Genomic DNA, 23,080 nt, shown 5'->3' with positions numbered 1-23,080 from the left:
TGCCTGGTCTTCCTCTTTTACAAAGAAAGGTTACTATGATGCCACTATTCTCAGCTCTGTTCTGTTCAGACTTTATTGGCTTGAAGCAGGTCACAAGGTCACCCAGCTAGGCATTTTCCGCTCTGAACAAAATCATAATTCTCTTGGGAAGTAATAGACATTGTTTCTATCTGAGAAATATATATATTTTCTAGTTAAAATAGGAAGTGGTATCTTTATTTTGTCTCAAAAGCTGTCAAGTGGTTGCCTGTCAAGTAAGTTCTATAATCAACGGTGATTCGTGCCCAGAAATGTTTCAGTGTCATTCTTGGCCATCATTTGTTATTTTGTTATTATATACCCTATGGCATTGCTGCTGTCCTGGTTTGCCAATTTAAGTAACATGTCACTGAGTAATTATAAGATACTTCGCTATGGAGCTTGAAGGGTTTTTAAAGGTAATATTTATTGTGGCAACTTCTTAGTGTGGTGTTTGGAGTCAAAGTCCTGTTGGAGCCAGAAATGGAATCCAGCTTCTCCGGCCAGTTAGAAATGAATGCAAGCTTCTCTGGGAAACATCCCACAGTCTTTTTATGTGTGAGCAATTGTATGAAATCCTCTTGCTTTCTGTGTATGTGTGAGGGTGGAATGAGGTGGAGAAGAGACAAAGAGACAGAGAGAAGAAGAGGAGGAGGGGGGAGGAGAGGAGAAGAAGAAGAAAGAAGAAGAAAGAAGAAGAAAGAAGAAGAAATAGGTCATTTATAATGTCTATTAATAAGGTTCAACTACTATGTTTCAGCGTGAGATCTAAAGTTCTTTCCTTCCTTCGTGTCCTCCAATGCCTGTTCGTATTTCATGGATTCAACATTGCGGTTTTTATATAATGGCCATATTTAGCATTGTGTAAATGCTAGAATCAGTATCAACTATACATTTCTGAAACTGGTTAGTTTGGTTCAAAATCATTCTAGCAATGTTTTTTTCTAGTTCACACAGCTCTTAAATTCACGAAGTTGATATGCAGTGATCCAAATAAAAGCAGAAACAAGACACTTCTAATTCTATAATCTTACAAAATTAGGTTTTCCATTCTGCCACAATTGTAGGTTAGTTCTTATCCCTTTATGTTAAATGTTTCCTTTCTTGTAAAAATCTGTCACATTTGTTAAGAGACTTCTCAGCCCCTTCCTGTTTTAGTACAAGAGCAAAATACCATATTTAGAAACGTATTACATGTTTGCTATAATATATAACATTATGTATATTAATTTATCGTAATTGCTTACTGTTCACTCTTCCCAACAGAAGCGTGGCTTCTTGATGGCATCCAGTTCACCTTTTTTCAGTTTGCACTTGCATAAACAAGAGGACAGACTGATAACCTTACGGGGGGATAAAACAGGCTTCTGAACTTAAATGACTTTTAGTCTGAGAACTGATAGACAAACATGAAAATGTTCTCCTTGTGCTCGTCCATTTCTTCCATGTGAGGGGAAGAGGAACCAGCAATCTTAGGTACTTCCACTCTGGTCTTTCATTCCAAACTCTCCTGCCTTTTCTGGGCTCCTGAACCATCAGTTACACCATCTCTTCAGTGTCTTGCTTCTCTTCCTCCCCACTTAGAATTTTCTCTCAGACTCTTAATGTCCTCAAATCTTCCTCATCCTAAAAACTCTTATCCTGAATGTGTCCTTCACTCCCTTCCCTGTGACTGCCAACTTCTACCTCTACCTGTACATGTCTTGATGACCCCTCGCCCCCTTTATAATATGACTTTCACTGGATTAACAGTTGTCAGCAAGAAGCTGGGATGGATGAAAAGGCCCGGCACAGACTCCGTGTGGACAGATCTGTTCTACAGAAACAGAAGGGAGTCGGTGCCACTGAGATACATGACATGACCAGAAACCTGTGCAGGGTAGACCCAGGGCAGTCCTCTGTCTCAGTTGCTGGTGACCGTGTCTGCGGTTGAGAGAAGGTCATACTGGAGTTGTTGCAGGCTTGCCTGAACTCCCAGATCTGACATCAGGCAGCCTAACCTGAATCACCTCATGTGGATGAGGTTTATTTAATCAACGTCCGTTTCTCATAGGCATAGTATGAAGAGTAGAGAATAAAGTACACTAGTACTCCAACCTGTATCCCCTAGACACTCAAAAAAACCCATATAATTTCATAGCCTCAGAGGAAGAACTTAAGGAGACCAGACCTAGAGTCCTTACAGCCACCTTGAACTACTTTATCTAGTCCTCTATGAGGTACGTTATTGTAGACAAAATAACCCAGATGTACAGAAATGTTTTGCTGGGGAAGGAGGAAACCTAGAAGATCAGACCCTTTGGGAAGTAGATACCGTATCCTTAAAAGATGGTTGTCAATTCTTAGAGCAGATTTAGGGGGAGATTTTTGGACAGGATAAGAAGCCAAGTTAGGAACTGGGGGGTGATCGTGGGAATGCATGTCATAAAGGATTTAGCTTCTCTACTGCTTTTCCCTTTAGTTATGAGAGGTTCAAAATCTTTTCTTCACAGATTGTGATCTCATTTTTGGACACCTCAGGAAAGCATGATATACATGTATGACTTTTATAATGGATTCGTGGAAAAGACACATGGGAGCCCCAGAGAGTTGGGAGGACTAAGCATCATCTCTGGGTCAAACCTATCCACTCCATCCCTCCAGATAAACTCACTGGAGGTCAACTTTCTCAGTGGAGCAAAATGAACACATACCTCATTAGCATTACCTTGGTGTCTGTTCCACGTTCCTCTCTGTCAGCATGTGTTTCTAGGGAGCATATCTTATAGCTTTGGTGTGAAACGCCAACCCTGCCATGCTGTCTCCCAAGCCCTTACATTCTGCCCAGAATTATATTCAGTCCAAGCTCAGCTTGGTCCTGGACGTCTCTACCTGGACATATACTTTCAATCTGCTCTTGGTCAAATTCTATATCTTCTTTCTACTACTCTACTCGGTTCCTCCCTGAAAAAAAAAAATGAGTTTACACTGTGATTCGAGATAAACACAAGGTTGTGTGTGTATGTGTGTGTGTGTGTGTGTGTGTGACAAAAGACTGAATTTCGTCTCTTATCTTTTCCTCAATTTCATTCCTTCCTCTGCATCTCACTCTCTTGCTGCCCTTCTTCTTGATTCCGTTGGGTTCCTCCTGCTCTGTCATCACTTCCTCAAGCCACATTCCACCAACATTTTGTTTCTAACTCACAGATCAACTTGAACACCCCAGAAAACACAGTACATACGTAATGAAGTTTAAAACATCTGTGCAGAATATTTTTTAGTGAGTTTCACCAACCAGCCTTTTTAGATTGATCTGCCCTTCTTCCGCTCCTTGAGTAAAAAGCCATTTTTCCAACATCCTGATATACTAGCTATTCTTCTAGCATAACATAGTCCTCATTTTTTTATTCATGCTATTCTTTCTAACCAAAATATTTCTTCCTTTTCCCTTTTCTACAAAATGCCAAGTACTTGATCATCCCACAAAATCAAATCCATATGTTATGTCTTCAGGAAGCAGCCTCTCAGCTACTTACCTCCTCAGAAATGCCCTCTTTTTTCCCTAAACATGTTTACAAAACCACGTGATAACATTTTTGGGGAAGAATATCTAATTTTTTTTGACCTAGCTTTCTTGAACTCAGGTTGTCTTTTAAATTTGTATCTCTATCACATGCACAGTACCTAGTATACAGTAGTTGCCTAGTAAGTGTTGTGTAACCAGAGAGAGAGCAAATTTAGTGCTAAGTCATGATATATGGTCACTCAGCGTGGAATTCATACCACCAGTGGAGACATTTGTTGTTGAATAGGCAACAGTTACTACCTACTTCAGCCAGCAAGTATAAGATACATACATATAAATGCTTCTTTCTTTAGGTAGTTTTCTACCAGCCCATGAGGATAAAGACATATAGAAGCCCCCCAGCACATATCTCTAATTTTATTTAGGATTAATGTGAATTTTTTTTATTCACACACAAGAACAAGGTTTTCCCCTAAGGTTGCTAGTGTAGGCTTCAATGATATATTCATGACACTTACCTTCAGCAAGAAATGATTCATCTCCCTGGATCTCACTCTGAGTCTTTAGTACATCTGGAGAATTTTCTGAAGTTTCTTTTATGTCCAGCAAGACTGGCTGAGAGTGGGCATGAAAGCTGTCTAAATACTGTAATCTATTCCCTACCCCAGAAATGTGGGCTTCACACCCTCTCTGTTTGCTATCATGAATCATGATGCTGACAAGTAAGTCGGATTTAGAACATTAAACAAAAGCTGATAGGAGTAACTTCTTCATGCATCCGTTTGGAAAGGGCACTGATGTTCTCTAGCCTGGAGCTTCTCCTGCCAAGGTAAATGGAAAGCTAAAATAGTGACTGAAAGATCGCCAGTTTGTATTTCATTTTCCCTAGGACAAACAAGATTCAGTTTTTGCAGTGAGAATCCCCATCCTATTTTCTTTAAAGCTGCTTGCTGCTTTCTATAAATTCCATTGAATTGTTGCTTTAAAGTCTATTTATAGTCTATTATTAGGTTGTTATTATCCTGGCCTTCATTATAATGAATCATAATACTCTGTAGCTACATGACATTTTTTCTTCTTGGATCATCCTGCTTAGCCTCATAAAAGAAATTAATCAAGTTACACCTTTAAGAAAAGCATTAAGCTACTTCATTGTAAAAGCACACTGTCTTTGTTTGCTCTGATTGCAATTGTGTACAGTTTCCCAAAGAGGCATGTTAAAATACCAGGGGAAATTTCAAATTGTCCATTCCTTAAACTGATTGGTCTCCCCAGTTTTTTTAGTAGTGTTTTGAAATACTAAGTATGTGTAAAGCAGATAGATGTTCTTGAAGCACAACAAAGACATGAGTGCTTATATTAAGTATGTTATATAAAGTTAGTCTTTTCCTAGTACAGTACACACTTTTAGATGTTTGTCAAGAGAAGGACTTGGTGATTTTGAGCTGGCCATGGCTCTCTTGGTCTTCTTGTCCAGAACGCTTGCAGGAGTCTGTGCAGAATCCACAGAGATGAAATGTTTCTGACAATATCTCATAATGTGACTCTGTTCACCCCCTGCCATTTCCCCCACTTGAATCATTGTTACAATTCCATTCTCTGCAGAGAGAAACATGAAGGAAAGTAATTACCATATTTAATTTACATATGAGGGAAGAAATTTCTAATAATATCTCTTGGGTTTAGATTTGAATTTAGTATGTTTCTCCAGTGGAGGTTTGCTAAGTACTTGGCATACTACTATATCTCGTAAATTTATCTTTCAAATTTTCTACTAGAATAAAGTGGTGAGGAGATAAAGAGGGAATTTCTGTCTCGAGCTATCTTTAGCCCATCCACCTGCCGTCTGTAATCATGGCTGTTTACAAGTTCAGCATCACCTGGCCCGCATCAACGCAGTCTGGTCTGGTAATAGATTATTCTCACATTGGAGAAACTCTACACACAGCCAGACCTTTGGCTGTATACGTTTTGACTTAGGGTCTCTGTGTATCTAGTAGCAAGGAAAGCAGCATCTGTTTATGTTTTCTTATTTTTTAAAAATTTACTTAAATCCAAGTTAATGTAAGTGTCATAATGGTTTCAGGAGTAGAGTTTAGTGATTCATCAGTTACGTATAACACCCAGTGTCCATTGCAACAAGTGCCCTCCTTAGTACCCATCACCTATTTAGCCCATCCCTGCATACAACACCCCTCCAGCAACACTCGGTCTATTCTTTGTATTTAAGAGTCTCTTATAGTTTGCCTCTCTATTTTTATCTTATTTTTCCTTCCCTTCCCCTATGTTCATCTGTTTTGTTTCTTAAAATCCCACAAATGAGTGAAATCATACAGTATTTTTCTTTGACTTATGTCACTTAGCATAATACATTCTACTTCCATCCATGATTTGCGAATGGCAATATTCATTCTTTTTGATCACTGAGTAATGCTCTATTGTATATATACACATATATACCACATCTTCTTAATCCATTCGTCAGTGAGTGGACACTTGGGCTCTTTCCACAATTTGCCTATTGTCGATAGCATTGCTATAAATATTAGGGTGCATGTGACCCTTCAAAACAGCACACCCATGTCCCTTGGATAAATACCTAGTAGTGCAATTGCTGGGTCATAGGGTAGCTCTATTTTTAATTTTTTGAGGAGCCTCCATACTGTTTTCCAGAGTGGCTGCACCAGTTTGGATTCCCACCAACAGTGCCAAAGTTTTCCTCTTTCTCCACATCCTCGCCAACATCTACTGTTTCCTGAGTTATTAGTTGTAGACATTCTGATAGGTGTGAGGTTGGATCTCTTTATAGTTTTGATTTGGATTTTCCTGAGGATGAGTGATATTGAGCATCTTTTCATGTGTCTGTTAGCAATTTAGATACCTTTTTTGGAAAAGTCTCTTTTCAGGTCTTTTACCCATTTTTTCACAGGATTATTTGTTTTTGGAGGGTTGAGCTTGATAAGTTCTTTATAGATTTTGGATACTAACCCTTTATTTGATATGTCATTTGCAAATATCTTCTCCCATTCCGTCTGTTGCCTTTTAGTTTTGTCGATTATTTCCTTCACTGTACAGAAGCTTTTTTATCATGATGAATCCCAATAGTTCATCATTGCTTTTGTTTCCCTCACCTCTGGAGATATGTCTAGTAAGAAGTTGCTGTGACTGAGGTCATAGAGGTTGTTAACTATTTTCTCTTCTAGGATTTTGGTGGCTTCCTATCTTACATTTAGATCTTTCATCCATTTTGAGTTTATTTTTGTGCATGGTATAGGAAAGTGGTCCAGTTTCACTCCTCTTCATTCTTCTCCATGTCACAGTCCAGTTTTCCCAACACCATTTTGCTGAAGAGACTCTCTTGTTTCCATTTGATATTCTTTCTTGCTTTGTTGAAGATTAGTTGGCCATACATTTGTGGGTCCATTTCTGAATTCTCTGATCTGTTCCATTGTCTGTTTTTGTGCTACTACCATGCTGCCTTAATGATTACAGCTCTGTAATACAGCTTGAGGTCCAGAATTGTGATGCTTCCAGCTTTGGTGTTCTTTTTCTGGATTCCTTTGGCCATTTGGGCTTTTTTCCTGGTGCCATACAAATTTTAGGATTGTTTGTTCTAGCTCTGTGAATAATTCTGATGTTATTTTGATAGGGATTGCATTGAATAGGTAGGTTGTGTTGGGTAGTATTAACATTTTAACAATATTTATTCTTCCAATCCATGAGCATGGAATATTTTTCCATGATTTTTGTGTTGTATTCAATTTCTTTCATAAGCTTTCTATAGTTTCCAGTGTATAGATTTTTCACTCCCTTGGTTAGATTTATTCCTAGGTATTTTGTGGGTTTTGGTGCAATTGTGAATGAGATTGATTCCTTGATTTTTCTTTCTGCTGCTTCATTATTGGTGTGTAGAAATACAACTAATTTCTATACATTGATTTTATATTTTGTGACTTGACTGAATTCATGCATAAGTTCTAGCATTTTTTTTGGTGGAGTCTTTTCTGTTTTACATGTAGAGTATTTTGTCATCTGTGAAGAATGAAAGTTTGACTTCTTCCTTGTTGATTTGTATACCTTTTATTTTTTAGCATCTATCATGCTAATGCATGTCAAAAGATAATTGGAGTAGCCATACTTATATCAAACAAACTAGATTTTAAAACAAAGACTGTAAAAAGAAATGAAGAAGGACATTATATCATAATTAAGGGGTCTTTTCACCAAGAAGATCTAACCATTTTATGCCTCCAGCATGGAGACACCCAAATATATAAATCCATAAATCACAACATTAAAGAAACTCATTGATAATAGTATCATAATAGTAAGGGACTTCAAAACACCATTCATAGCAATGGACAGATCATCTAAGCAGAAAATGAACAAAGAATTAATGACTTTGAATGTCACACTGGACCAGATGGATTTAACAGATACCTTCAGAACATTTCATCCTAAAGCAGCAGAATGCATATTCTTCTTGAGTGCACATGAAACATTCTTGAGAACAGATCACATGCTGGGTCAAAAATCATCCCTCAACAAATACAGAAGGATCAATATCATACCATGCATATTTTCAGGCCACAACACTATGGAGCTTGAAATCAACCACAAAAAAATTTTGGAAAGACCAAGAGAACTTAAGATTAAAGAACATCCTACTGAAGAATGAATGGGTTAACTGAGAAATTGAAGAGGAAATAAAAATTACATGGAAGCCAAAACCTCTAGGATAGAGCAAAGGCAGTCATAAGAGGGAAGTGTATAGCAACCCAGGCCTTCCTAAAGAAGGCAGACAGGTCTCAAATACACAATCTAACCTTATACCTAAAGGAGCTAGCAAAGAGCAGCAGATAAAGCCCATAACTAGCAGAAGAAGGGAAATAAAAAAGGTTAGAGCAGAAATTAATGGAATCAAAATTAAAAAATAAATAAAAAATAAACAGTAGAACAGATCAACAAAACCAGGAGCTGATTCTCTGAAAGAATTAACAAAATTGATAACCCCCTTGAGAGATTCATCAAAAAGAAAAAGGAAGAGACTCAAATAAATAAAATCACGAATAAAAGAGGAGAGATCACAACCAACACCACAGAAATACAAACAATAAAAAGAGAATGTTCTGAGAAATCATATGCCAGCAAATTGGGAAATATTTAAGAAATGGACCAATTGCTAGAAACATATAAACTACTTGAACTGAAATAGGAAGAAGTAGAAAATTTGAACAGATTCATAAACAGTAAAGAAATTGAATTAATAATAAAAAATCTCCCAATGAACAAGAGTCCAGGGCCAGATGGCTTCCCTGGGGAATTCTATCAGTCATTTAAAGAAGAGTTAGTGCATATTCTTTTGAAGCTGTTCCAGAAAAACAGAAATGGAAGGAAAACTTCCAAATTCATTCTGTGAGGCCAGAATTACCTTGGTCTGAAAACCAGATGAAGATTCACTCAAAAGGAGAGTTAGAAACTAACCTCCCTGATGAACATTGATGCAAAAATTCTCAACAAGGTACTAGCAAACGAAATCCAAACAATACATTAAAAGAATTCTTCACCACAATCAAGGGGGATTTATCCCTGGAATGCAGGGGTGGTTCACTATCCACTATTCAGTCAACATGATGCATCACATTAATAAAAGAAAAGGATAAGAACCACATGATCCTCTCAATAGACACTGAAAAACATTTGACAAAGTACAGCACCCTTTCTTGATAAAAACCCGCAAGAAAGTAGGCATAGAAGGAACATACCTCAAGATCATAAACGTCATATATGGTAGATCCACAGCTGATATCATTTTCCAAAGGGAAAAATTGAGAGCTTTCCCCATAAGGTCAGAAGCAGAACAGGAATGTCCTCTCTCACCAATGTTGTTCAACATTGTGTTAGAAGTCCTAGCTTCAGCAGTTAGACAAGAATAGTCTATTCGACAAGAATAGGGATGCCTGGGCAGCTTAGTTGGTTGGTTGGGTGGCCGACTTCAGCTCAGGTCATGATCTCACAGCTCATGAGTTCAAGCCCCACGTGGGGCTCTGTGCTGACAGCCCAGAGCCTGGAACCTGCTTCAGATTGTGTCTCTTCATCGCTCTGCCCCTCCCCTGCTCACATTCTGCCTCTCTCTGTCTCTTAAAAGTAAATAAACTTTAAAAAATAAAAATAAAATAACAGCCATAAACATGAAGTACTAGGAAAGCCTCAAAGCAATTTTTTCCTGTGTAAAGCAAAGACATAGTACTGAGTTAGTCTTATTTGAGAAATGATTCATAACTGAGATGTGAAAAAGTGTTGGCGAATGGGATCCAGAGTCACAACAATCACTTCTAATTCCCATATACAATTCTTTAACATTAATTGTGTTGCACAGTGTAGAGTGAATAATATCCCTTCAAAGGAGGCCGTGTCCTAATACCCAGAACCTATGAATATGTTATATTACAAGGTACAAGGGACTTCTCAGTTGTGATTAAATTAAATATTTTGTAATGGGGAGATTTTTCTGGATTTTCTGAGTGGGCCCAATGTAGTTAAAAGGGTCCTTCCTCTTCTAAGGGAGGAAAGAGAATCAGTTATAGAAGAAGCTGGTGTGATGACCGAAACAGAGAAAGATTTTTAAAGGTGCCATCCTGCTGACTTTGAAGATGCAGAAAGGGGCCAACAAGCCAAAGAATGCAGATGGTCATTTGAAGCTGGAAAAGGCAAGGAAACAGCATCTCCCCTAGAGCCACAAAGGGACACAGACTTGCCAATATCATGATTTTAGCCAGTGAAAGCCATTTCAAACTTCTGACCTCTAGAACTATAAGATAGTTAATCAATATTGTTTAAGCCACCTAGCTTGTGGGTAACTTGTTATAATGGTAATGTGAGACTAACATATTCACTAATGATGATTAAGGGGGGTGTAGGGGTTAGGATCACATACTCTAGATCTGGCCTGTCTGGGTTTGAGTCGTGGTTCAGTGGGGTCTTCAGCAACTTATTTATAGTCTTTGTGACTACGTTTTTTTTTTTTATTTTTAAAAGGGCACACCTATATCACATTGGGTATTATAAGGATTAATTAGTTCCTATAGAGACCTAAGAATAGTCTTACAAAATATGTGGTCAATATTGAGCCATTTGAATTAAAAATAGCTAGATTAAGCATTGCATATTAAGGGGATTTTATTTTTTTTAAATAGTGAGAAGAGCAGAATTTTTGTTTTATTAGCCGCATAATAATTAATGATCAGAATTTAAAGTTAATCTAATTAGCCTCCATCTCTTCATATGGATATAGATCTGTACATCTGTAGATGTGGTGTATCTCTCAGCTCCCTATCAGTTTTGATTCTCTATCATTGTGTTAAGATTATCCTCTGTGTCTGCTTAGTTTCTTAGTTGATTATATAGGAGTTCTTTGGCTCCTGAACTCTAACTTACAAAGTGAAATAAGGTACCCATCCAGGAATTCTATAAAGTTTGTTAACACTTATATGTGTTGGGTTCTAATTCTTAAATTCTAAGCCAATAGATTTACCAAAATCTAGTGACAAATTATCTTAAAAAAATCCAAAAACCAAAGACCTCCACTTTCATGCCATTTATTGGTTTAATGAGGGAAAGAGTAAAAGTCTTGGAAGTGATAATCACAAAAGAGTTTGGTTACTTATTTGCCTCTTTGAGAGGCTTATCGACATAAATCGTGTGGTTTCTCAACATGTTATCAATGTTCTAATGATCCTTTAGAAAGATAGATGGGACATAAGACTAAAGTTGACCTTAATCATGTTTTGAATTAGAGTCTTGAGTTGAAGATACAGTAATGATAACCATCTGAACAGAACTACCCTACCACTACTTAGTGAATCTCAAACATGAAGATAAGAAGCAAAAAATAATCAGATGAGCACAAAGCAATCCTTTGTTCGGATTGCAGGATATTATATCACTCTGGTTGGTGGAAGGAGCACAGAAAGGGAGCAAAAGAGACACACCATTTTTTTTCTCCTCAAACTCTCAAAGATGTTTTAATTTCTAATAAATCACTCACTTCTTCCCATGTAGTGAATACCTCTTTATTCCCAGCACCCCCCCCAAAACAAAACAGTGAAGGACTCGTATCAGACCATGAAAGACTCAAGGAAGAACGTTGGTAAATGAAGGCAGACAGAAGATGAAAGGACTGAGGGACAGAAAACCCATAGACATGCTGACCTTTGCAGAGAGTGAAGGCCAGTGAGTCCCAAATTGCTCTGGAAAATATGGAGTGATTTCTCTGGACATGTTACAGAAAACATCAGAACAGGAGGGACTTGGTTTAGTTCCCTGTAATTTGTTTTCTTCATGATTTCTTTGAAAAGATTTTTTTTGATCAGAGGATCGCTGAAATAAATAATTTTATACCACCACAGCAAGCCAGCATTACGTAGAATCACACGATAATTGATATTGAAGTAACCTAATTATTTTCTCTAGTTTATTCCCAAACGTCATACTCAATTTGCTCTATTGTCACAAGGAATTTCAAAGAGAGAACAAGGATGTAAAGAAGTCCTTATCCACTCACTGAAAATTTTTGTGCAGTATATAGTGTTAGGCACCATGCCAGCCGCTGGATGTGTTAAAATAATTCTTTTTAATAGTGAATGGAAAAACTAGAAAGTGTTACTATAAAAAAAAAAGTATTACTATAGTTAAGTAATTTGTTTGCTGTTTGGGAATGTAGCAAAGTGACCGTAGGGAATGGCTAAGGCGAGACAACAGCTTCCAAGCTAAGGACAAAAAAAGACACCATAAGGAAGGTTTTAGAGATGGGCACCTTGGGCAATTCAGAGATCCTGCATAGGTCTTTACATGTCTGAAATCATGAAGTGTGACAAAGTAGTAATACCGTGGGTCACTTGAATTTCTTGGGTTCACTCCATTTCATTTTATTAAATTTATTTTTGAGAGAGAGAGAGAGAGAGAGAGAGAGAGAGAGAGAGAGAGAGAGATATGGCATGAGCAGGGGAGGGTCAGAGAGAGAGGGAGACACAGAATCTGAAGCAGGCTCCAGGCTCTGAGTGAGCTGTCAGCACAGAGCCGGATGCGGGGCTCGAACCCACGAACCCTGAGATCATGACCTGAGCCCAAGCCAGACGCTCAACCGACTGAGCCACCCAGGCGCTCCCATTTTATTTTATTTTGAATGTATTTTCTTCTCATTGAGTGATTATCTTAGGAGTCAACAGTTCTGACAGCATTGACATATTTGTATTTCTATTCTTCCAGGAGAAATAGTCATTTAGAAAACATTCTAACTGTTACAGACTGGATTTGGGGGAAAAATACCACTGGGACCTCTGAACCAGACCCCTAAACCTCCATGTCAAATAAAAATGAGCCATCAGTGTGTTTGCCGCTCCACTTGTGGGGCTAATCAGTCTGCTTAGCCTTACAGGATGGTCAGAGGAGTTAATTAAGAGCCAGGGGAACTGGGTTCCACAGAGCAGAGAGCAGTTTACAAGTGAATGCAGGGTGAGGCAGCTTATGGCCAGTGCTAACACATTAATCCCAAATCGGTTAACCAGTAGAGTTTAAAGAACAACAACATCTAAATTGGGCTTTGAATAATTGATGACAGCAGCTGAACTATTACAGAAAAAATGTATCTTTCCTCTAGGAAGCCTATGTGCCTGTAATTACTGAGCTTATTTTCTCTGATTGGATACAGTTTCTCGCAAGAATATTTTCTTCCCTCTGAAACATGAGGAGGAACTCCAGTGACATGTTTTTTGATGGAAGGGATGGAAAAATGATATGCTTTAAAGCAGCTGCCAAATTAACTGAACTGGTTTCAAAGAAGCCAGCCCATAGTTTTGCCGTACACGTAGGTATAAACAGGAGAGAAACAGGAATGGAGGGTTAGCTTTTCTGCTGAGGGCGGATTGGGTGAGATAGTGGGATAATGAGGTGTCCACCACCACACAGACTTTGAGATAAAAAGAAAGTGATTTTTAGAAGAAAATCAAAAGACAGGTTTTTCTTCTTAATATAGCGATTACAAAGAATTTTGCAAGAGAATGGAGTGTAATTCATTGTGAACTTGTGAACCCTTTCCTCAGATGAAACAGTTATCTTTCTAACCTCCTAACTTTGCCCTTCAGAAAGAGTATTGTTTGCAAAATCATTTCTTGAAGAGGCTTGAAACAGTGCATAATGCGCGTGACACTTCTGGATCAATTCTATTACCTCTTTTTCTAATGTATCGTACATGTTACATTTCTAATAGTTTCCATGGAAACGGTTAATGTCGGACTTTTGAAACTGTGGTGGTAAGAGGTGGAAGCACCGGGAAGATAGTGGGGGAATGAATGACCCACAGATGTGTTAAAATAAGTTAAGGGCGTGTGACATTTCTGTGCTATCTGAACAGCCCAAAGATCGCACAGGTGTGGCATAAGGCTTTAGAAACGTGATGAGAAAAGGTTGGACGTGAGACAGGCACAAGTCCAAAGTTTGAGCATGAAATTCTGATCCTAAAGTTATATGCGTCTATTACCTATGTGTATGCGGTACCTTAGGCATCTGTGGTAGACTTCTATCATCACATGCTTTACTAACTTATGTAAAAAGGCACAACCAAAATTGATGATGCATTCCTTCTTTTAGTAAACTTGTATTAAAATGCCTGTCATATGCCAGGCTCTCATCAAGGTGTTCCAGATCATTCCACAAAGCAGAGGATGTCCCTTTGAAGAGCTTACATTGAGGTGGTAGTGTAGACAGTTAATGGAGTGAAATGTTACAAGTTGCTATGTTTTGTGGGGAAAAAAAAAACACTTGAGGGTGCTTTGGTGGCTCAGTCAGTTGAATGTCCCATTTAAAAAAAATATATATTTTCTAAATGTTTATTTAATTTTGAGAGAGACAGAGACAGAGTACAAGTGAGGGAGGGCAGAGAGAGGGAGACACAGAATCTGAAGCAGACTCCAGGCTGTGAGCTGTCAGCACAGAGCCTGACTTGGGGCACAAACTCATGAACCATGAGGTCATGACCTGAGCTGAAGTCGGACACTTTACTAGTTGAGCCACCCAGGCTCCCCTTAACATTTCACTCTTGATTTCGGTTCAGGGCATAATCCCAGGGTCGTGGGATTGAGACTTGAGTCAGATTCCATGCTGTGTGGAGCCCGCTTAAGATTCTCTCTCTTTCCCTCTGCTCCTTACCCCCTCTCATATGTGCTCTCTCTCTCTTTAAAACTAAAATAATAATAATAATAATAATAATAATAATAACAAAGAGAAACATTTGAGTAAGCTAAGAGAGATGGGCGGTTGGGTTGTAATTTTGATGAGGATGGTCTGGGGAACTTCCCTGAGAGCATGAGTAAATACTTAGAGGAATTGAGGAAGCAGACCATGGAAGGAGCTCGGAGACCCCTCCAGGCAGAAGGGACTGCCCCAAGGCAGAGGACTGCCTGCTTATTTTTGCGGCAGCCGGGAAGTCGGTGTGGCTGGAAGGCAGAAAGCAAGTTAGCAAGTCATAGGTCCGAAAGGTAGCTGTCAGCCAGATTATTTGAGTTTTTAGGCCATTATAAGGATATGGCTTTTACTCACTTATAAGTAAAACAAGAGGCAAGCAGGCAGTAGGTCATTGGTTCTTAAAGTATGGTCCCTGGACCAGCAGCACTAGCATCATCTAGAAATGATAAGAAATATGAATTCTCAGGTCCCTCCCACATCAAAATTTCTGGCGATGGAGCTCCTCACTCTGTTTTAATAAGTGCTCCAAGTGACTTTGATGCATGTTCAAGGCTGAGAATCACAGCAGTGGATGATTCCAAGCAAACCGACATCATGATCTAACTTGATCATTTATCTTAAGACTTCTGGTAAATGATCATAATCTGGGCATTCTTGAGAGTAAAAAAGGATCCTAGAAAAGTTTTAATTTATCTACAACAGATTATAAGGTGGGATGATCTGGGTCAAACCAGGACACGGGAGGCCATAAATCACTTATATTCTATAAAACATTACATGCTCATTTAAGAAGAGATCTAGGGGCACCTGGGTGTCAGTTGGTCAAGCATATGAGTTGATTTTGGCTCAGGTCATGGTCTCATGGTTCATGGGATCAATCTCCATATCAGGCTCTGTGCTGACAGTGTGGAACCTGCTTGGGATTCTTTCTTTCGGCCCTTCCTCTACTCATACCTCTCTCTCAAAATAAATAAATAAACCTTAAAAAATAAATAAATAAAAAGAGATCTAGTCGCCAAGACAGTCTTCTACAACTTGAAAAGAAGAGGAAGAGGAAAAGCACTGCAAAGTACAGCTTCTGAGGCTGGAAACTTCCACTCTCTTGAGCAATCCCCAGCCTGAAGTTCATGGGAAGGACATCTCACTTGGAAATATAGACAGCTTACCATACATAATCTGCAATGATTTAAAACGAAGCTGGAGCTAGAATGGGATTTTTATGGAAGTCTGACCTTTGGTCTTGCTCATTTCATTACCAAGTATTTTACTGCTGACATTTAGTCTGGGCCAAAGTTTGTTCCTCCGCATTTTGAAGTCATGACATTTCATCATGTGGTATTTTGCTTTTGATTAAGGTACTATAGCATTAGTTGCCTTATAAATTTAATAGTGTTTCAATATTTTATATGAACATGCTCTTTTTTAAAAATGTGGCTCCGTAGAGGGAGTATCTAATTTGATTAAAAAAAAAAAATCTAAACGAGAAATCTCTCAAGAGTGAAATGTTGCTCTTATCAAGGGTGGGCTGAGGTGCATTCTAAACACCCCCCGCCCCCGTAGACATAACATGAGACAGCCTGAAGGGCAGAGCCTGTGACCAGTGCCATACCCCCTGCACGGTCATCTCCTTCCTGTGACAGTGGGATGCTTCAGGTCTCAGAAGAGCTGATTTCAGCCCTGTGGAACCACAGTCTTCACTCTTAAAAACATTGCCTAAGGAAAATATAAACTGGCTAAAAATAGAAGAAACACATAATTTAAGCTTGAGAAGAGAGTGAGGATTAAATCTTAGGCTTCTCAAAGGCAGTCCGCAGACCACCTGCATAAAGGTCACCTGGAGAGCACACTCAGTAGACAATCACAGGCTGCCTGCCAGACCTGCTGAATTCGAATCTCTGGGCAGGGGGCTTAGAAATCTGCATTTTTAATAAGCCCTCTAGGTGATTTCCATGCACAGTGAAATTTGTGAAGCACTATGATATGGACAGTGTCCAAACACAATATTACCCAGAGATCCAGAAGGTGAAGACATGAACAATTATAATGTTGAGACAATTGTCCATGTTTAAACTATTTTGATTCGAATGACTGTAAAGTAAGGAGAAAGAGGGAAGGAAAAGATAAGCCAAACCCCACAGGACTGCACTGCACCAGGTCGGAGGAAATGTTAAAAAGCTTGAGAAATAGCCAAATAATCGCTGGGAGGCGGGAGGTTGGGGAAGCCTGCCTGGGGATCCCTGGGGACTAACTTCACATTGCTAATTTACAATCACAGGCTGCATCTGTCACTTTTACAAATCAATGAGGATGCCCACCCTTTAATAGCATGAGGTTACCGGTGGCTGCTGGTGCGGGCTATCCAGCCGAGACCTTTCAGGATGTCAGGAAAGAACCTCAGTGACGCACATTAACACACACACGCTCCTTTATGTCACTTCCAATTTACTTTATCTTAAATTGTCAGCAAGGAGAACTCACGCCCATATTAATAACTAGAGGTCTGCGCGTAGGCCAGGAAAAATAAACCCTACTGATAGCTCTGTAGACAGCTGGTTTAAGTAGAGCCAAAAAAAAAGACGTGGCTCCATGTATTTGTGGACATTTTATAACATTTGGGGAAGGAACTGCTGGAAGAATATTTCAATGTCTTTGTTCAGGAAAGGCATTTTGAGAAAATAATCAAGATTGTCATTAAACATGATTTTACTGTAAATAGCAGAAAAAATGGACAACCTATTAAGGTAAAGTCAGGATAAGTTTCAACCATCTGGCAATCTAATTGTGCTGAAAAAAGCGCACCTAAAATATTCTTTTTGCTTTTCTGAAGACAAATGAGGAAATTAAGATGCTGTTCTGTGAAGCTAATTCTGATCAAAAAGCAAGAAATTATTCATGATGGGAAGTGGTTAAGTCGAAATAAACACTGACCGTAACCAGATATGGGACAAAATGTATTTAAAAAATAGATTTCAGAAGCACTTAAAAGGAAAAGAAACCATATTTGTCTTTCGTATGAGGCTTAAAAGAATATATTTTCCAAGGAGTGGGGTAGAAAAATGAACTTTGTACAGTCTCTATTCAAATGGAGAAGAAAATATTTCTCAGGGAGCCGACTTAGCGGCACAGGAGCAAGCCGTTTAAAGGAGCATGTGGAAGAGGTGGAAAGAGGGGCACGCAGCAAGGAATGAAAATGAAAGCGCTGCATGGACTTAGAAGAGCAGGATCAGGAGGGTGGAGGCCAGGGTTACTGAAGCCCGAGGACCTGCCAAGCATAAGAAAAGCCTGGGTAAGCCATGTCCAGGGACACGTGAACAGAGAAGGGATAGGATCACTGCTGGAGGGAAGTGGTACACGCCAACAGATGACCGAAATGTTGCCAGATAATCGATGTATTCGTCTTTGCACGTCCTGCGCCCAGCACAGTGACTGTCACCTATCAAGTCTACCGCGCGTGTGGGGAGATGGATGGATGAAGAGCTCTAGCGGCAACAGTGCTTTTGAAAATAGAAAAGTCAGAATAAATAGGAGTTTTATAGAAGAGATTTCAATTCCAAGATAAAACAGAAAATTAATCAAGGGACTTGCTTATTTTTAAGTAACATCTCTCTACAGACCAAGAAGAATGACGTCTCAAGAGGCAAAGCTCGGCAAATCTGATGTTAGAACTGTTATTAACAGTATTTTGGATCAAAGTATAGAGGTTTCAAAGATGGAAGCAGAGTGTTCTAATCCGAAATTTGAAAACGGGAAAGAGATGGATTTGGCGTATTTCAGAACAGTAATAGGAGTATTTCTGCCATAATTCTATAACATCTTATGAAGTAGAGAACCTGGAGTGATTTCAACAACAAAAAATGATGTTTGGAGTCTAATAAATGAGAAAAGTGTACTAAAAACAAGCACACTTTATTTTTTTTTATCAGATTCCCTAATCTATTCCCTAATGAAAGAAACATTATCATCATTGTGATTTCAGTAGGGCACCCTACAAAATTTCTTTTATATACTTAAAGGAAAGATGGAGAAGGGTAAACTTGGTGATGCTGCAAACAGTGGGTTCATAACTCCCAACCATATTCCAGTAGGACCAAAATGAGACATTCCTAACTGTACTACAGGACTCTGTGTTTGTTCTTGTCTTATTCATTGATCGATCATTTGAATTAAAAACAAACAGGAAAGAGTACTTATAAAATTTGAGTATGACACAAAGCTAGCAACAAAAATAACAGTATACTGCTAGTCTGAACAAGATGGCATATACTTGTTGTCTTAATTCAGACTGCTATAACAAAGCACAGTAGACTGGATGGTTTATAAACAATAGAAATTTATTTCTCACGGTTCTGGGGGCTCGAACAGGGTGGCAGCACATTCAGATTCTGGTGAGGACCCTCCCTCTTCCAACTGGCAGATGGCCATCTTCTTTCTATCTCCTTACATGGTAAAAAGGGGTGAGAGAGCTCTCTGGAGTCTTTTTTTATTATTACTTTTTTAATGTTTATATATTTTTGAGAGAGATAGAGAGACAGAGTGTGATCAGGGGAGGAACAGAGAGAGAGGGAAGCACAGTATCTGAAGCAGCCTCCAGGCTCTGAGCTGTCAGCACACAGCCCAACGTGGGGCTTGAACTCATGAACCACGAGATCATTACTTGAGCTGAAGTTGGTCGCTTAACCACCCAGGTGCCCCTCTGAAGTCTTTTAAAAAAGTGTTAATCTTATTCCAGAGGACCGAGCCCTTATAACTTAATCACTTCAAAAGTCCCCACTTCCTTATATCATTACACTGGAGGTTAGGATATCAGCCTATAAAACTTGTCTCTTCTTTCTCCTTTCCACTAAGTCAACAACGTACCCTAGAAAGAATTCAAGAGACAACAGGCAACTCTGAAAAAGTGGTATGGTAGGCTGAATAATGCCCCCCAAAGATGTCTATGTCCTAATGCCTGGAATCCAAATATTACCTTATGTGGCAAAAGGGATTTTGCAAATGGGATTAAATCACAGATCTGGATATGAAGAGATTGTCCTGGATTATCTAGAAGGGTCCCTTACAAGGATCCTCATAAGAGTAAGACCAGAGAGTCAGAGTTAGGAAAGGAAGGCTATGCCATGATGGAAGCAGAGAGAGTTTGAAGATGCTATTCTGCTGGCTTTGGATACGGAGCAGGGGCCACAAGCCAAGGAATACAGGCCACCCCTGGAAACTGGAAAAGGCAGGAAATGGATTCTCCCCGAGAGCTTCCAGAAGGAACCAGCCCAGCCTACACTTGGATTTTAGCCAAAGGAAACACAGTTTTTGGGCGTCTGACCTGCAGAAGTATAGGAAAATAAATTTCTGTTATTGTAAGGCACCATATTTCCAGTAGTTTGATACAGCCTCAATCGGAAACTCATATAGATAAGAGGAAGGGAACTGATTAGGGACTCCAGACCTGGACCCTTTCACCACCCAACAAAAGAAGATCATCTAGATCCCAATCCTTAACCTAGTGGCTCAGCTCATTCCTCCCCGTGTCCAATGGCAAAAATAAAATACAATCACAACACTAAATGTTGGTAAAGTTTAGAGAAACTAGGTCAGTTGTACAATGTCAGTGGAAATGTAAAATTTAATCAACCTGGACAACAGTTTAATGTTCCCTGTAACACTATACTTGAAACTCCCATACCATGCAGCAGACATTCTCTTGGGCATTTGTCAAGAGAAATGAAACCTGTAGACAAATATTCTTCACAGCTTTCTAAATAGTCCCAACTAGAACAGCAGACTTCTTTCAACAGATGATTGGTTAAATTAAGAAGGATGCATGTATAGCATGAAATATTATCCAGTAATAAAAAAGAAAAACAAAACCCAGCTACTGATATGAAACAACCTGGATGAATTTTGAAGTAATTATGCTCAGTTTAAAAAGCTCATCTTGGAAGGTGTTTTGATTCCATTGATGTAGCATTCTTACAATGACAAAATGATAGGAATGGAGAATAAATTTTTGTCAGGGACTAGGGATGGTGGGAGGAGGTGGCTGTGGCTACTTTTGGGAATGTGGCTACTTACATGTTGACTATATCATGTCTGTATCTCCCTGGTAATAGAGTTTTGCAAAATGTTACTATTAGGAGAAATTTGCTAAAGGGTACGTAGGATTTCTCCGTACTAGGTTTTACAAGTATATGGTGATATAAAATAAAGAATTTACTTTAAAAAATAAGGCTGTGAAAAAATTCATAAGTGATAGAATATTTGTCAGTGGTCCTGAGAATGAATTCTCTTACTCTTAATTTGTTATAAAAAGATTCTGTTTAACCTTTGTGTTTCAGATATTTTCACCAGGAATAGGATGCTAAGATGACCTTTTTGATTTTCTTTTACTGCCTTAAAGATGTGGTCCTTTCATCCTCTGACCAGTATACAGCTGACCCTTAAATAATTTGGCTTTGAACTGCGAACATGTACTTATATGCAAAGTGCCACAAATGTATTTCCTCTCTCTTATGATTTTCTTAATAACATTTCCTTTCCTCTTGTTTTATTATAAGAATACAGTATTTACTACCTGTAACATACAAAATATGTGTTAATCCACTATTTATGTCATCAATGAGGCTGCCGTCAACAATAGGCTTTTGGTAGATAAGCTTTTGGGGACTCAGAAGTTATCTGTGGAGCGTTGACTGTATGTTGAGGGGGTGGGCACCCCTAGCTCTTGTGTTGTTTACAGGTCAGCTGTAGTTTCTGATGAAAAATGTTACTTTTTGTAAAGTTTATTTTTTCTTTCTGTCTTCCTTTAGGACTTTATCTTTGATCTTTCACTTGCTTGAATATGATGCATCAAGGTGTGATTCTCTTGTTATTTCTTCTGCTTGGGGTTCTCTGTGCCATTTCAGCAATCTGGAAAACCTGAGCTAAAATCAGGTTTTGGGGGACAAACCCCCCAAAAGTTAGTTGTAGGGAAGCACTTCCAAATGGCAGATTAAGAACCTCTGAAAATCCTTTCCTCCATAATAGCACCAACAAAAGTGCAAAATGGCCCAAATTAACATTTTTCTGAGGTCTTCAAATTAACCAAAATCCTGCTAATAGTCACGGAGCATTTATTCAAGAAAAATGGTTGAGTGAATCTTGGTATAAACAGAATGATAATGGTGTATGGACTTGCCTTATATCCGTCTTCCCAGCTACGTGGAAACCTCGAAAATTATTAGCGTCGCAATCATGAAAGCTGTGAAAGCCAGGGTCTAGCAGCCCCTGGAGGGACAGAATTGGTTTGGAGCTGCATGATAATCCCTATCACTAAAGAATTGTTATTTTTGACTTGCATGATAGCCCTCTGTAAATGTTCATTTTAAAGGATTCATCTCTATTTTTCCTGACCCACACTCCCTTGGTGGAAAAGGCCCTATCTGTAGAGTGCTGGTTGAAAATAATACAAAAAGTTTAGAAAAAAATTGTTAGAAATTGTTAAAGAAGGACAGGAAGAAGAAAAGAAAGATGAAGGAGGAAGAGAAAGATCATCCTGACTGCTACAATGAAAATAGAATGTACAGCTTTACAGGTGGAAAGAGAATAGAGACATGTCAGGTGACCAGGACTGAGAATGGATTATTGTATCTGGCAATGCGGACGTTATTGTGTGTCTTTCTCAAGAGCACTTTTAATGAAGTGAGAGGGCTAAAGGTTAAGAGAATGGGAAATGCACTGCAAACAAGTACAGCCAATCTGAGAATTGTGATATTTCCGGTTTCCCCAGTACCATAGTTAAGCACTTCATTTTATAAGTGTGGAATGGAAACCCCAAGAAGTTGACCACGAGACATAGCTAGTTAGTGGCAAAGGGGAAGGTAACACCCAAATTTTCCACCTCCCATGTTGAATATCCTTCAGTCACACAAGATTGCTTCCTTCTGGAAGAAAAAAATGGTAGATTATCATCATCCATTTATTATTTTTTAAAAACAGATTCTTAACTTGAGAAATAAAATATTTTTGCTTTGTTGAAGAAGAAACCGGCCATTATTTTGGTTATACCATTCTGAAAAGACAAAAATACAGAAATAACTTCCCACCTCCCCTTTTCATTATTGCTATTTCAGAGAGCTGGGGGTGATTTGCCACTTAGTTACCATTATACAGATACCATATTCAGCTATTTTTTGAACTGTGAATGTTGGCAGCAAAAGAACAATTTCATTTTTGTAGTTTGATCACTTTTTTTTTATGGACTTAACCCCACAAAAGAATGTTATCTCTGGTTCTTAAATCTTTTGCTCAGAGTGAGTTGTATTTTGTTTTAGAATAAGAATTGAATTT

Source organism: Suricata suricatta, chromosome 6, assembly GCF_006229205.1.
Source record: "Suricata suricatta isolate VVHF042 chromosome 6, meerkat_22Aug2017_6uvM2_HiC, whole genome shotgun sequence".
NCBI lineage: Eukaryota > Metazoa > Chordata > Mammalia > Carnivora > Herpestidae > Suricata > Suricata suricatta.
The sequence above is the reverse complement of the archived record's forward strand: the minus strand, read 5'-3'. Positions refer to the sequence as shown.